Source organism: Opisthocomus hoazin, chromosome 9 (genome assembly GCF_030867145.1).
Source record: "Opisthocomus hoazin isolate bOpiHoa1 chromosome 9, bOpiHoa1.hap1, whole genome shotgun sequence".
NCBI lineage: Eukaryota > Metazoa > Chordata > Aves > Opisthocomiformes > Opisthocomidae > Opisthocomus > Opisthocomus hoazin.
The window spans coordinates 5,133,465-5,150,579 of NC_134422.1; the positions used below are offsets into that span (position 1 = coordinate 5,133,465).

The 17,115-nt window shown below is 39.4% G+C and overlaps 1 protein-coding gene across 2 annotated transcripts in view; it reads right to left on the reverse strand.

Moving 5' to 3' along the window:
- ARHGAP15 (Rho GTPase activating protein 15) overlaps nt 1–17,115 on the reverse strand; it is a 338,370-nt gene that overhangs the window by 79,921 nt on the left and 241,334 nt on the right. The gene's annotated exons all lie outside the window — the stretch shown is intronic.

The window sequence follows — 17,115 nt, forward strand, 5'->3', positions numbered from 1 at the left end:
AGAGAATTAGCACTTATTTTGGCCCTTACAGATGGTACTGTTGGCTTTTATTTAACCTTTGCATTGTTAAAAATTCGGAAAGTTTATCTCTTATTTATCAAAGTAGATTCAGCAATGTTGAAGGAGTATTTGCCAGTTTGTAACATATAGGTCTTACTAAACATTGCTCAGTAAACAGATTAGGTTTTCAGTGAGAACTGAATTTTCCCTGTTATATTAAGTAGGAAAAAATATTAAAGCTAAGATACTTCTTTTAGCTCTCTGATATTTTATGATTTCTTTGTTTGCAGAGGTTACTTCTATCAGTAAGTAAATTTCACTGTGAATTTCTCTTTGTCCTTCGTCAATCAAAACCGGTCAATTATAAGACTAGTGCAACTAGATCAAAACTCCAGGCTGTGTAGTCATATTACCACTCATATTATTACTAAAAGCGCATCTATATTCCAAACTGGGATACCATAACCCCTTTGTCATTTTCCAATAAAAAAGACCATACCAAATAGGCAGAGCACACCGTAATTAGCAGCTGGCAGAGAAAGCTGTAAATCTGTATGAGTTCTGAACGATTTGCTTACATTGTTGCTTTGTTGACAAATGATGCTGTACATGTTAATGTTCCTGAAATGTCCCCATTGCACCTGACGTGCCAATAAATGCCAGCCAGCTGTATGAATTATGGAAATAAGATTTTTGTTTATGAAGGTATCCCAGACATTTATTTTACTGCATGCCTCTTGACAGATTTAATGTCTGGAGTTACATTGAGAAGATATTTGCTACCTGACATAATGGATAATGGAAACTTTAAAGGCTTTTTTTAATGATGAGACTAATATATTTTTTTAATTTTACCTTGTGGCTACACATTTACTCTTGATATAAAGCTTGCATATTTTAAATGAAATGATACTAAATTGTTCCTAATGTACAATGAGTTGGATGAAACCAGTGCTGCAGCATATGAGAAAACAGAGGAAAAGTATCTCTAAGAGCTACTAGAGCAAGAACACTGCGTCTAAGTTTACCTATTTTCTCTCAGTTTATTTTCTCTCCTGTGCACATTTACTAGTACATCCTTAGTGTACAAAGGTAGCTGTTAAGACTTAGGCATTTCAAAGTATGACAAAAATCTTTTAACAGATGTATTTATAGCAGGCTCCATAAAACATTCATTTAATATGCTAAGGCAAGACACAGAGAACATAGAAACATGTACATCTACCAACTATATTTAACTATATTTAACTGGATTCAGAACCAAAAAATCTGTCGCTGAACTCTGAATATTTAAAAACAAGGTGTATGTTCTCAAGTAAGACAGATAGAAAAAGAAATCCCTTGAAGTATTAAAACTCTGATTCCGACCCTGCTTTTAGCAAGCGTCCCTATTCTGCCCACAGAAAATGATCTCGGGCATCCTGTCTCTGAAACACAGACTCTGCTCAGGCCCGTGCGGAGACAGGTTTGCAGGTTACTCTCGGGTTTGCTCCGAAGCCCGTGGCATTTCTGCCGCCTTCCCCGCAGCCGGCTCCCCGAGCTCTCCCACCACCGGGGCGGGCAGCAGGTGCCGACTCCCGGAATCCCAGCACCGCGTTGTCCCTGCCCTGTGAGCGGGGAACCTGACTCCCCACTCCAAAGCAGAAAAATTTAGCCTGGCAGAAGAGCCTGTGCTACGCAAGCCCTTCAATTCTTCCTCTATTAGCACATGTTAGTGCATTGTCAAGAGGAACAATAGCAACCCTGCAAACTATTTATTCCATCAAGAACAATTTATTGTCTTTTGTAAGTTCGTTTCCAGCTTCTGAAGCTCAAGAGAGAAAAATCTGCTGGTTCTTTAAAACTTCAGATGTTAGGGACTATTTGTAGTCATCATATAAATGGGGGTGGTAACCAAATTAACCAAATTCATTTTGTTACCACAAATCATTGCTATTAAAATACTCCCTTCTCACCCCACCTCAAAAGAAGAATAAGAATAATAAGAAAAAAAGAGTCCAGATGGTTAAAATTATTTTTAAGCAAATATTTAGTGGTTACAGTTGAATTCTTCTGGCATACATTCTCCACTACAAAAATGACACCCCACATTCACTGTGTTAACCATTTTCCAATGTGCCAGCCAAACGAATGCCTCAGAGAACACACACACACACACATTTTATGGAAGCATTATCAGAAATGTTATAGTTAAGGCTCCTTTGCAATTTGGGCATGAAGGAGGGCTGTTTTACACTGTCTGGTAGAATTTCGTCTCCAGGTATAACATGCATCTCCTCAACACGCAACTGAGTTTTCTATAGCATTCCCTTTCTTGAAGCAGAACTATTTTTCAGCACATTATTACTAGTGTCACTGGAAACTCCATTTGGGAAGTGGAAGAGAGGGAAGGCTTGTAACTAAACATACACAGCAACTACCATCTCTGTATTTTGCACAGCTTAGAAATGTTTCACTGAAACACAAAAACCTCATTCCTTGATTTCCCATCACGCCACTTAACCTGTACAGGAAGAAGCCCAAGGAACCCCCTTTGTTTCCCTGAGAATTGCTTTAATTCTCCCATGTTTTTTCTCAGGCTCCTTCACCCATTGACCCACACTCCTTGGAGTACACCGATGCTATATCCTTGCATTTTCAACACGTTTGACAACCACCGGCACCACACGCGTGCCGCTCCACGCAACCAGTTCTCGTCGCAGAGCAGACTGGTAGGAGGCTGATGGGTAGAAGCAAGAGTACTGGCACCAGGATGGGGCTGGCTGCGGCGACGGCCGGCCGGGGAAGGTGTCCCCTGTACAGTTCCTGCAAACTGGTTGCTCCAGTCTGGCGTTCCAGGAGGCTTGCCAGATGGAGAAACCTTCTCTGCAGCAGAACTGCAAGCTGTGCTTCTTGGGAAACTCGAGGCTGTAACCCTTTCCCTCTTCCTCCACATACCCCGTTGCTTCCAGATTTCTTTCAATGCATACATATAAACAACTGAAGCAAAATCTTATTTCTCAGAAACACACAAACTTTACTTGGTTCTAATCCTTTTTCCAGCAGATTAACCTCAGATAACACTGTATATATAGCTTTGGGAATAGAAGATAATTCATTCTAGGTAAGACCTAAAACCATACATGTGACTCACACGAAATGGGTGTCTGTATTGTGGTTGCTCACATTTTTTAAGCAGAAGAGAAGTTTGTTGTGAAGTTACAGTGCTTGGATATCATGTTTGCATGGTCAGACTTATAAGTTGTTTTGCACAGACACGAAGGTTGGTTATCTAGTGGTCTTCATTATCTACAGTTGATAGACACTGCTAGTAAAAACTCTGATAGAAACAGCAATTTATATTTAACAGAGGTATATTTTGGTAGAGGTTAAGGTCTGAATTCTATATGTTAGTTAAATGAAAGGAAATACATGCCTCTCTCTATATATGTATGTGCCTATGCACACCTGTTTTACATTGATGTAACTTCTCTGATCTCAGTGTTTTACATCAGGATACCAAAAGGTAAATCTGACCCGTACCATAGAATCTCCAAAGGGCTAACTCTCATTATTTTGTTACAAATGCCTATATTTTGCTCAGTGGAAGATTAATGCTAATGTATAGCAGAAGAGCAATGTAAAGAATCCCACAGTAAGTCTCCATCCTCCTTTCAGTACCTACACAGCGGGTAATACAGGGGCTGAGACTCCACTATCCATTTTCTCTTTCACGTGCATGGAACTCATTGGAAATAACAGGAAGGAAATTACAGTAGTCTCACAGGTCTCTAACAAGAGATCACTGTGTAGAAAAATGTGACTAGTCAGGAGCTACTTTCTTTGTATTGTTTCATGAGAAAATATACCGTAAAGAAGAGTTGAAACCTAAAAGCTTTGCATTCCTTTTCCCGCATTAAATCAAACCAGATATTGGTAAAAAGTGCAATTTTACTGGAGACATACCAAAAGGTGATAATATTCCTATTGACTGAGGCTGGCCATTGGCATAAAACATATACCCCTCTTCCAGCAAGTTATTCCATAAATATTTGCATTTTCCCTCTGCATTTCACCATTTAAGTGCTCTGTTTACAACCAAGAAAATAAACACACAAATATCAAATAAACAAAGGAAAGAGATCTAATTAGAGGCTAAATTTACTCACTTTGGGAGAGCAGTTACTCTCAAGTGTTCCTGCTCATTCCTCATGTAGGTAGAGACTCACGACCAAGGAAGAAGAATACCTCAGTCAGGCCTGGGTAATGTGTGTATGAACAAGAAAGTATAGGCGTTCTCCAAACTTTCACACGTGTGGATGTCCCTGCAGAAGAGGTTTTTGAGGAGCAAAGCAAATAGCTCCAGACCTTGCTGTGGTGAAAGTAAAGCAAAGCAAACCCACGTCGCAGCAGAAGACTGCTGCTATTAAACGCAGCGTTAAATGGCAGTGGGGATTGCAAGGAGCACGAGCCACCAGGGCCAGGCTTTGGTTGTGTTGCACTTTATGATAGAAAAGAAAAACCCGAGGACGATGCCTGCATCTGTGCAAAGCGGGTTTGCAGGCAGCCTCCAGCGTGGGCACCGCTCTGCCATTATCTTATTATAGAAGACATTACCTGCCTTGCTCCCTATTACTTATGTTTTGCACTGAAGAGTGGCACGTTGATTAATTACTGCTCTAAAGTGCTTATAAAGCATCAGTCCGAGGCAGGTTTACTAGGCTGGGGCCTCCCATGATTTATTGACTAAGGAGAAAAGCAAAGGCCATTTGTGAAGGAGCATTTTCTTCAGGGGGCGGGGTGGGGGGGAGAAGTAATTTGAATTACCCATCCTCTGTTCCCCAAATTAAAATGTCTGACCCTGGAGAGTGAAGCCATAGACTTTTGTCCTCTGAAACTTATGCAAAAAAATAAACAGCAACGGAGTTTTACTCCACTTCTCTCCAAAGGACACCCTACAAATGTTAAGAAAAGAAACAATCTGAACAGACTAGTAAGAAAGGTCTGAAATGTTTTCTTTTCCTGATATAGGGAGCTGATCAGAGAACTTTGAAATAATTAGAGCATTTCTGCTCTAATACTTTTTGCTTTTTCAACATTGTTGTTGGAAAAGCAGAAGAAAAAGCACAGCACAGACACATGGACACACACAAACACACACACACGAGCCGTATCCACAGGAAGGATTCATTTGGTTTTGGTTTTTCTGTTGCTATTTTCCTTTTTTTTTTTTTTAACCAGTAGTAAACTGGCACTTTGGATTTACTGCGCTTCACTTACTAAAGCCTTTTAGTAGTATATAGTGCAGGAATATGAGAGAAAAAGATTCCCATATGACAGAAATCCTTTGATATTGTTACTTCAACCAAAACTTTGAAATACAGTAGCTGGCTTTGTGTGTAGCGCATGACAATTTTTCCCCAAGTCTTACAAACTTTAATTTACTCAACTGCTGTCACTGATGTGACTCACAGAGAAAGAAAGCAGGAAAAGATTGAGAGAGAGAAATAGCGAATGTGTTAGTCTATTTGATGGCACGGGATTATATGGTACAATAATTAGTGCAGTCTGTATAAGAAGTCTACAAAAAAATATCTGTATCAAAGAAAGAAAAAAGAAGACAATGTCAAATACTTCCAATAATTTTATCACAGTTTCAATACAGCATTATGCAGGTTTTTCAATAAAATTTATTTCTTTTTAGTAGCTAAATTTACACTAAGCATGAGAGAAAAAGAAGATATAACCCTCTTGCAGATAGCAATGTGAAAACTTCTACTGGATTCAGTGGGACCTCGTATCTGAAGAGCTCACACTCATTACCTTATATTCTGCTATAACCTAACCTAATACCACACTAAAATTACTTTACAACATCATGCTGAATGGTAGCATTACAGCTGCATGAAGCAGTGTGATTGAGGATGGCTACCTTTCTTCTGGAAATATGTAGTACATGGTTGATAACCCTTAAAAAAAGAAATCTCTTGTAATGAATCCACTCTTTTTCTACTGCTTGTACCTGGCAAGTAAACATATAACCTACCTCACAGCAAAGCTTTAAAGTGTGAGAGCCTCAAAGATGCCCTTAAAAATTGCAAGCTGGATTCTTAGTTCTATCAGAAGAAATGGAAGTTTCTCTTGGGGAGAGCAAAGGTGATTTGGGGATTTCCTCCTCGCTCGCTGCAGACAGTCTGTGCAGTCCCAACTGTTCATTCATGATCATCTCCAAAGCAGATTGAGGCAAGCTCTGGAAGCAGCCTGGAGAAGGATACCAAACGCATACAGGGGGGATCCAAATCCCCTGCCTGAGAGTGCATTGTCCTGTCCCAGACGTGACCACACACAACGACCACGCACCCAAACTTTGAAGGTGAATATAGCATTTGCAGATCTACCATGCGCATAAGGTGATGTAGATGCCACAAAGCTGAAGAAGGGGAGGATTTCCTCCAGAACCTGCTGAGATGCCTTGTCCTTAGCTTGTATGCTCTACTCAGGGTTGCCTCTTACCTCTCTATGGTGTAGTTTATCTAAATGTAAAATGGAGACAATGCTTGCCCTCAAGGGGTGTAGAGCAGCTTAATTAAACAAGAGATTCTTAGCCTTAATCTGACTTCTCTTCACTTGCTAAGTACATGGGAAATCCTTCAGTTCAGGAACAAACTTGACACCATGACAAATGAATTGGCTTCTTTAACACTTTGCCTTTGAGAATTATTTTCCTTGGGAACAGATATGTAGGAAGCTATAAAAAAAAAAATACCCAAACCAAACAAAAAAATAAATCCTTGTATTTCTATCACTGTGGATGTTTCTCCTTCATATTAAATGTTTCCTGCAATTTTATTTTATTGGGGATCTCGCCTTTGGGAATTGGTTCCATATTGTGTCTAAACCCACAAAATATGGCAGACTGGAAAGCACTCGCTGAATTCTAGTACAGGAGTAAAGACATATATGACAGAAGATGTGATAGGTGTGTGAGAGCTGTGAGGCGTGTGGAGCAGTCCTCCTTCACCCCATCTCATCCTCCACTCCTTCCCTCTCTGGATACAGTGGTTTGGGAGAGGAAGGACTCCGTCACCATCACTATGAGTTCAGCCTCTTCCCACAAAGAACTAAGCAATGGCCTTGCCAGATGCTGGACACCTTTGGTGATACCCAGTGCCTTCTGTATGTACAAAGACCTTGACATAATTTGAGAAGATCAGAAGTTTTGGGGTGGAATTCAGGATCACATCTGTTCTAAAGCTGGGAGTTGTTAAAGACAGGCAAGAGAGTTTCTAAAGAGTAAAATCTCAGTGATTTCACTGAAATATTATCTATTTGTGGAATAAATAGATGCGGAGCCAAATAATTCTGAAGTATCTAAATTCCACCTTCCCTCTCCCACTCACAGAATCTGCTTTAAAGCAAAAATACCAAATTAATACAAGAATGATGGTTCTCACAGTATCTCCTGCCAGGCTAAGAAGGTACACAGAACATCTTGACAAACTTTGTTCTTAGGCAATATTAAGTCCAGTTTTGAAAGTTATTAAGGGTCCACAAAATTAAGAGAAATACCCCCTGCTTGTGTAAAATTTGAACTCTTCCCCTCTGAGATTAAATCAGCACTACGCATGTGAAATCTGTTTTTTCCCTCCTAAGCAAAGAGTACCAGTGGATCAAGCAGAGGCAGAAGAGGTTTCAAATATAGCATGCTCCTTTTTACCAGTGGGTACTCCTGATTTCAGCTTCTTCTGCTCTAGCATCCGCCTTTTTGGAGGAGATTGGGAGCTGGTGCTTGAAGTCAAAGGAATTTGGGCCAAGTTTATTCATTTTCCGAATCATGACCTCTGCATCGTCCTCCCATGCCCATTCCTTCTGTCTCACCATTCCTCTTGTGTTTTGGGTCCTGCTGCCCCAGAGGACCTTCACCAGCCCTGCCTATCCCAGGGTGCTCCCACGCACAAGACCTGGCTCCTTGTTGGCTTCCCTAATGAGACCTGGCCGACAGGACTGAAACACAAGCTTAGCACAGAATTTTTCTAACTGTTTTACTCTTCAGAAGCACCAGGGCCAAGATCATTTGCAAAACTTTTCAGGTGCACTTGTGCCCTGCTCAGCTCTGTGTCCTCCCTGGCATCTTGGTGTACCCAACTGGGCAGCGCCTTCCTGCTTTCTTTCCACCAAAAATGATTTTCTTGCACCTAGTGATGGCAAGTCCCTCCAGAGAGGCTCTTTCCAGCCCCAGTCTGTGCTATTTTCTGCCTGTGCTCCACCACCACATTTGCCCGTTGCCCCCCAGTGCCCATGTAGGCTCTGTTGTTCCTCAGGAAGGGGGTGGTAAGTCAAGAGACGAACACATTCAACACTCGCGGGCAGTTGTTTGGATGGTTTCAGCACAGCCTTTGACAAGATGCTGCCTTCGGTGCTCAATACCTGTTAAAAAAGCTCCTGCCCAGCCCTACCGCTCATTTTGACTTGCCGGGCTGCACTTCCTTGTCCCCTGAATTGGACCTACACAACCAAGGTTGCTTTAAAAACTGGGTCACTGAACTGATCTAGGTTAAAAATATCCCAGATATTCTTTAATGAAGTGTCAACAACTATTCTCAGGCTGAAGAGCGACTGGAATACCTCCTAATAATCTTGCTTACATATGCAAAAAGTATGCCCTAATCTAAAACGTATTTATAATATAAAATGGAGTTCAACATTTGACCCAAGCTTATCCCACTCTGTCACAGAGACAAAGGAAAAAAAAATATGTTGCTGTAATTTCCTTGACAGCAAAAACCCAAAACAAATAAGAAACCTCACACATATATGTCTAGGCCAATATATATGATAATGTGAAACAAAGAGTTAGATTTTTTTCACAGCCATGTTGAAACTCATCTTGTTAGTTCTAAAACTGCAGGACATGAATATGATTTTTTTAATATAAAGTCTAAATAAATAAGCACACCCTTAAAACTTCATTGAGTAAAATTTTTACTGACTTTCTATAGAGAGTGTGGAATAAGAAGGCTTCACAGCCAGGGCTATGAACACTCTTCTTAGGAAAAACAGCATAATGATGATTATTATTATTTTTATTTGTTGTGGTATTTTAATAATTTTTTATTATTATTAATAGTGGTAGTATCACCGTCTGGATTGTTATAACCACTGTAGTGACAAGATGCCCTAATAAGATCCATGCCCCATTGTGTCAGGCGTTATAAAAGCACATAGAGTGAGAAAAAGTTAATAATCTAAGTCATTAAGACAGACAAAAGGTGCAGTAGAAACAGAGGCACAAAGAGATGAATTGTCACAAGGGCCCACGGAGAGAGCCAGCGTTAAGCCTCAGATATCCGGAGTTAGCATCTATTTAAACACAGACTTGTTTGTCTGTATAAATATATATGTATTAATGCATACCGCATTATCCAGCTTGAAGAGTGTACACCAGGATTAAAAGGAGAAAGAAAAAAAAACTGTGATTTGGCGCTTTATTTAGTTGTTTGTGGTTTTTTTTTTCCTTAGATAAAAGATATCTTAATCAAAACTGGACAGACTAAGAGCAGTACAACACAGAGCAAACACAAGACTAAGCTTTGCTGGTGACTAACTTCAGTCAAAGCAATGTTCAAACCACAGCCCATTAAAAAAAAATTAAGAGAATAACTGTAGGATCTGATCATAATTCCAACAAGCAATAGCAACGTACTTCCTACTGGGATACGGGCAGCAAATAAGCAACTTGGTGGTATTCCAGCTGATGAAGACTCTGGTTAAGAAAATGCACATTGTCTGCCTTGTTTAACACAGAGAAATTTCCTTCAGCTTTTACAACCAATTGTTATGTATCCGAATTCAGAAAGCCTCTCTTGTATTTTGCATATTTGATAGCAATGAGCTAACTATGAAACAGGAATATTACTATTTTTTTTTATTTTTCTTGTACCATGATTTTGATTTGTATTATAACTTAAATAGTTCATATACTTGGCATTACGTACTTTCTTTTTCACTTTTTAGGTGCCTTACAAAAACTGTTTCATTGGTGGGGTTGCTATAATTAATTTTTTTAAAATGAAAATATTTTTAGATTTGTTCATGTTTAAATAGACCAGATATTTCAACCTCATTTACAGATGTGGACATACTCAAAATATTTCAGCAGCTTAAGCCCCTTTTCCGTGTTACATTTAAACTGTCAGTTTTTGAGAGCTGCTTTTTGTCTCAAAGTTATTTAAAGTCTCATCTTGTCATTAAGTTGCACTACGAGTTATCTGGTGTTCAGATTCACACATGGCAGTTAGTAATTTTAAGTTCTGAAAGAGAAGAATTCAAAATGAAGCCTAACATCACCTAGAAAGAAAACAGTTATTTTTTAATCGATGAGAAATAACTTAGTTCAAACTGGAACAGTGATTTTTTTAGCAAATAAGTTATTACTGTAGCACTTAGCTCAAATTCGTAAAAAAAAAATGCATGAAAGGACATTTAGCTGCAAGATCACATTTCTGTAAAGATAAACTGTAAACTCTGTCCAGCCATCGCTACCAAATGCTGTTTATCCGAGCTTTAAATTCTACTCCCAAATTTGAATAGACTGCAGAGCTAGCAGCGTTGCTGAGGAGCAATATCAAAATATGTGCCTCCTGGGTCTAAAAACCACAAGTTATTTTAGCTTCTGCTAAGAATTGAAGGATTTTTTTTAAAGTTGAGCACAGTAAGTAAATAAATAAATACATTATCTACCTTCATGACCTTTCTTTTCCTGAAAGTAAACAGCGTCCATCATTTGTAACTTGGCTTTCCATAAAAGTAACAGTTCATAAAAATCTGTGAAACTACTACCGGGAACAAACAAATTAAACAATGACAATGTAATAAAATAAAACTGCTGTTCTACTCCTATAGTAGAAGAATTGCTTCTTCTCTGGGATTAATACATTTTGCAGAAAACAATTTTAAATAATGTGTAACATATGGATTCGGCTTTTATTATTCTTCTAAAAGAAGACAATTATATTTACGTGATAAACTGTTCAGTGTTAGTAGCATAATGTTTATATTACTGGCCACTTAAATAGTCTTTGGCATAGTTTTATAAGGAACAGCAGCCTCCAGATCTTTTGAAATCCATCTTACAAAGTAAGTCCTGTCTGTTACTGAATGCAATGGTTTCACATAGTTTTCTTGCTGGAGAAAACGTACTGCAGGTAATCTCGTTGTTAAACTGCTTGCATGAGAAACTTTCCGGTGTTTTAGCTACAGTTGATCTGGCATTTTAGGGCTTTCTAACGGAAAGTATGAAAGCCTTGTAGCTGTTGGGAAATAGGGGGGAAAGAAAAAAGCAGCTTTCAATTTTAACTTTCTGGAAATGAATGATCATGATACACTGTTCTCTATAGTAAACCTTTTCAAGGTGTTTTTCTTAATCTCCTCGTTTTTACGAGCAGCTAGTTCCTAAGCACTTTTATTTTGCTAGGAGATTACATTTAAGAAAAAGTGAGTTTCGAGTGGTTTTCAAGGAGCTGCTTTTGTCCCCATTATATTCCAGATAATTTTCAAAGGCATTACACAGAAAGCATACAAGTATTTATCTCGATATCTTCCAGTGCTTCCGAGGCGAAACTGCATGCATTTCAAAAGGGAATAGGAATGTGTTACCAAATAAATATTTTCTGTTGCTGCTGTGTACATAGATTTTTATTGTAACCATTGCCGGCAACTGCCTTTCTGCATTGCTGGGATTCTGCTATCCTGTGTGTCATTCGGATAACAAGATCATTTCGAAAAATTATGCAGGGTGAGCAAATGTATGTATTCAGGTTTATGAAAAAAGAAAGAGGGGGGGAAAGAAGTAATAATTTCAGTCTGGGGAATGTTACTGTCCCCATTTTTCACTCCTGAAGTACAAGTTTAGTGTTTTCAATTCTCCACTTCTCCATTGCTTTAAAAGTTGGGGTTGTTAACAAAAGACAAAGTGAAGGGTATGTTAATTTAAGGAGTGTAACCTAATGAAAGTGAAATCTGCATATTCAGTTAATTTGGGATTTATTATCCCAGTAACTAGACTTGCGACTGTTCTAAAATCGTGTTGACTGAAGACTTGAGAACAGTACGAGTGGATGGCTACCCCCACCCCCATTCTTAAAAGAAAACCTGTGCCTGCTGCTTCCAATTTAGTGCAATCATGCCTCTTACTGGCCAATACAAGATGCAGCATTAGCTGTCACATGCAAATGAGTATTCATGGAGACTTTGAAATGTGCAATAAAGAATAAAGACATGCATTCTGTGAATAATTGTTTTCTTTTGTAAAACTGGATCCAAAAGGGAGTGCCATTTCACCCAGAGTCTATAGCCTTTCTATGGTTACAATCTGCTGTTGAAGCCAGATATTAGAAATGAAGTGTGGATAAATGGATAGAAATGAAGTGTGGATAAATGGAGGACTACAGTTTCCCGTGCTGTCAATCTTTCACAGTACTACATTTGCTTAACATGAAATAATCCAACACATGTTTGCGTTTCTTGCTATCTTGCTTTCTCTTCCAACTAGGACTTTCAAATGCATAGGGATGTAAAACAAAGTTGTCCACCTTATATTAAATTTTTTTTTATACAAAGCCTGACCTAAATTCTTCATTTTCAATGCACAAGTACACAGAACTACATAGCAGTATGAGCTTCACTGCAAACCTGAAGTCTTTCAAAGCACTCTGATATCACTTACCAGGATGAGAGAGAATGAATGCCTCGGATTTTTAGGGCCTATTTAGACATAGGGAAAAAATACCCCAGTGAGCTGTATGCAGATACATGCACACATTCGTGGAGCTGTGACTAGCCAAGGTGAGTTCCAACACACACACCCCTATTCAGCAAGGCTGCAGCCAGAAAGTCTGTTAGAGAACAAACAGACATCAGCTTGTATTTATATTAAATCATGGCATTACATGGCCCTATCTTCTGCTAGCAGAACCCCAAACGCTTCATCCAGCAGTGGGGAGAAAGTAAGCAGATACCTGAAATGCAGCATATTTGTAATGAACTGGACTGGATGAACTGCAGGAAGCACTTCAGTAAGTTCAGACTTGGCCAAGATAGGACCAAAGGTGGATAAAACTGGTTAGACAGCAGAAAAAATAACTGCTGGAGATAAATGCTCCCTGTACCATGAGGAGGACTGACCAGGGCAGGCATGCATGGAGGCTCAGCAGAGGGGAAGGACCCCCTTGTAGGTAACTCAGTGCCTTGGATTATGTTTAATCTGAAAACTAGAGGACTCCAGCTCAGTCAGTGAGAGAGTCAGCAGGCAGGACGTGGGGCTGCAGGAATCCCAGAAAAGCAGTCAGAGGCCTGCAAGGCATTACACTTTACCCTTAGTCTAACATAAATAATTTCTTGATGCCCTGTTTACTACATGCATTCGCTCTTCAAGGGCAGTCACTTGAAACAGGCACACACATGCAAACACACTGAAGAAATTAATCACTGATGATATTATTACAACTGATACAATTACTGTAAACAGAGGCATATAAGTGCGAGGGGGAATCTGAAGGTATTTCAATCCTGTAAAGGAAGGATGCCCACCTACAAGGGCCGAGTACACTGACCAAAACCATCCCTTGGCTGTCTGCTTGTTCCTGTGACCCACGGTGGCAGGAAGACAGCCAGTTCTTTGTAGCTTTTGGTCTGCATTGTGCCTCCTAAGGGAGCTGAAAAGAGGATGACCCTGGGGCTAGGGCAAAGGATTTGAAACAAGGAGATTTGGTTTGTATTCCTGAATCATCACAAACTTCCTTAGGCATGTTACTCAGCTCCACATTTTCCTACTTACCAAATATAGCTAGCATTATTTTGGTATCTCACAGAGATGTTAGCACAAGCCCTTCAACATACATATCTGCTCATATATTATCTCAATGTAGTCATTTTCAAAAGCGACTACAAAATACTCGGTGCAAACACAAAGCTCTGTGAGGCTTAGTCATGCAAGACACAGCGGGTGGTGATGCATCCCCAGGACTACGGGAATGAAAACCAGGACCTCATTCACATGTAAAACGCACTTGAGGCTCCTCAGGGACTAGGTCCCTTTACTCTGTAGCCCGGGCACAGAGGAATTTAAAGCAGCTTATTCATGGATCTTTGCACCACTGTCCGTTGCACAGGTGGCCCTGCACTTGGAGATGCATCACAGGGCAGACCTGCATTTGAAGATCTAATTCAGCTTTGCATTCTGAGCCCAAAATCTACATTTCAGAGGGCGACTGCAGCCTTATCTGCAGTCTCTGTACAAAGTAGGGACTTGGCAAATGGAGTTTGGTGAAATGGCACGGCACACTACATAGGAGACTGACTATACATCAACAGATTTTGGCTCTACTCCTGGCTCTGTCACTGATTTACCATGGAAACTTGGGCAAATCTTTTACTCTCCCTATCCTTCATTTTCCGTACCCATAATGTAAAGATAATGATGCTGCTTTGCAAGCTCTTTTGAGATCTCGAGATGTTAAGTGCTAAGTGCATTTTATTAACATTAATAGCACCCAACTGAGAGGATGCTGTATAGTAGTAGCCTGGCTGTCCCCGGAAAACAGATTGGTGTGGGGAAAGTGTGCATGTGTTAAGCAGCTTAGATATTGCTCATTCCCATAATACTTCCACAATACACGGGAACAAGATCTGACCTACTAAAAGAAAAGAAAAAGCGCCATAAGGAGAAAATTTCTAATGTGACCTGTCATCTCATTTCTAGCCCAGGAAAACTTGGGGATTTGCTAGAGATTATCAGTGTTGCTGTGCACGGTTATCAGTCAGCCACAACCACAGTGCTCACAACTTGTGGTGGAGACCACTTCCATTAGGAGGCATTAATCACCATTTTATACACTCCAGTTCAGCTATCACTGAGCAGACATTTAGTAGATACACTTAGTTATATCCTATCACACTTTATATGCGACTCAATTTTAAAATAAGTTAATTCTACTGAATTATACTCTAGCTCTTCTATTTACAGGACCACAGTATATTACAATGGGTACTTTTAAAATGCCATCTAAGATGCTTTGTTATTTTACGCTTCAGTTTTCAATGTTTCTGCTCAAATATATATCACAACATACTCAGTAGAAAGAGTTATGAAAAATTTATTATTAATGCATGTTTTTTCCTCTGTTGGAGATAGAACTTTGTTGTGAATGTTATAAAATGTTAAATATTAGAATTATTTAAAGTTAATAGGATGCCAAAGAAAATGACTAATAATACATTATACAATTAGATGCCTTTCATATTAGTGAATCCATTAACAAAATAAAATACATTCAAACAGAAGAGTTCTGATTTGCAATTTTTAGCAAGGATTGGCCATGTGTAAAGCTAAATTATTTATTCATTTTTTTAAAAACTACTGGATGCATCAGCTTGCAATTATTTGCATTATGTTTGAATGCTTTGTCATGTGGCTCTGATTCAAAAATATGTATCTCTAAGTTGCTTTAGCATCTTCATTTGTACAAAGCATTAAACATGGAAAAAAACAACAACAAGTTTCTTTCCCTAGATTCATCAGGACAGTTGATGATACCACAAGCCCTCAATATTGCTTTTTCAGCTGTTTGAGGTGTCTTTTTGTTATCACTCTGTGGCCCAGATGTCCTCAGGCAGAGTTTCAAGTCTCTAGTTTGCCCAGCCAACAGTAACTTTTTTTCTAAACAGGATCAATTCCCTCCTGTCCCAGCCATACAGATCTCAGGTCATGTCTCGTGCAGCTTTGCCTGAAGTTATTCAGATGCTAGAGCGTACAGATTTTCTGAGCGCTGGCTACAGCTTTTTTTGAAGTTTATTACACATCTCCTCAGTCGACGTCCAGATTATCCTTGAACACAACACTTAGCAAGCAGCTAACTTTTCTTACAGCAAGAAACAGCCTTTAGCACAAGAGGGATATAATCTTCTAGACATTTTTCTCCTACATTTTACTTTTCTTTTTGCGTTGATGCTCTGTCTCTAGAAAGGCATCCTACACCAGCTGAAGAAAGTTCCACCAAGAGCAAGTAATCTCCTCCTCCTCACATCCATCTTCACTGCTGCTATCTACTTAATTAAGTCATTCTCTATCTTCTGTATCATAAGCACATAATGTTGGTTGATGGAAATGTGTTTTGAAATCCCTGTTTGTTTGTTTTTTAATTATCTGATTACACTGGGGGGGGGGAGATATGTCTCTTTGGTATACAACAATAAGCAAAAACCCAGCACTCTATCTTCCTCTCTTTCAAGAGACTTTTTCACCTTCTAATTGTCTACTCACTCCACAGGATTTGAAAGTGTGATGGACCCAATCGCGGACAAAGTTTGGAAACAACATTTTAAAACTAATTTCAAGTTCAAGGTGCCTCTTACGATCTTTCCTCAGCTTGTGAGAGGTGAGAAATGCCGCGCTCGGAGTCTGCTGAGGTTTATTGCAGGATTTTGGCATAATCTAACTCCAGGCTACTGTCACCCCAAAATATCTCCTGCCAATATACATCCCAATGTCAGCCCAGGGTGCAACTAATGGACGAGCCAAGCTTCCCACGTTATGTCAGATGGTGATGGGGAAAAGAAGAGTGTGCAACAGGGAGACAGAAAAGGATTATTAAATAGAAGATTTGGCTGCATATTGGACACTGCTCTTGAAGCAGGAGAAAAAAATCTTATAAAATATTTGTTCCATTATATTCAGTTCTCCACATCCTGATTATTTCAAAATTTTACCATAGTTATGTTGTATAAACAATAACAGTAATTTTATGATGAATAGACAATGTGTTGAAATTATAACCATGGATTCGTAGGATGATTTCAAAAGGCATCATTCTCACCACTCGCCCTGAGGTGTTTGCCCACACAAAGGGTTTTGGTTAGGCTCAGATTGTTACAGTAGAGTTGGGAAAGAGGACCTTTGATCTCAAGAGATCTGAACAACCCCTGTTACTTTTACTGACAACAGGCACGCTACAAACTGAATAGTGTTAACATTCAGATGAGAGCTGAAAACTCAAGTGAGAGTTACGCTACATTCTCAGTTTTAAGACTGGTACCATGCATAACTTTGAGATTAAAATACAGTGTGACTACCTCTGTAAG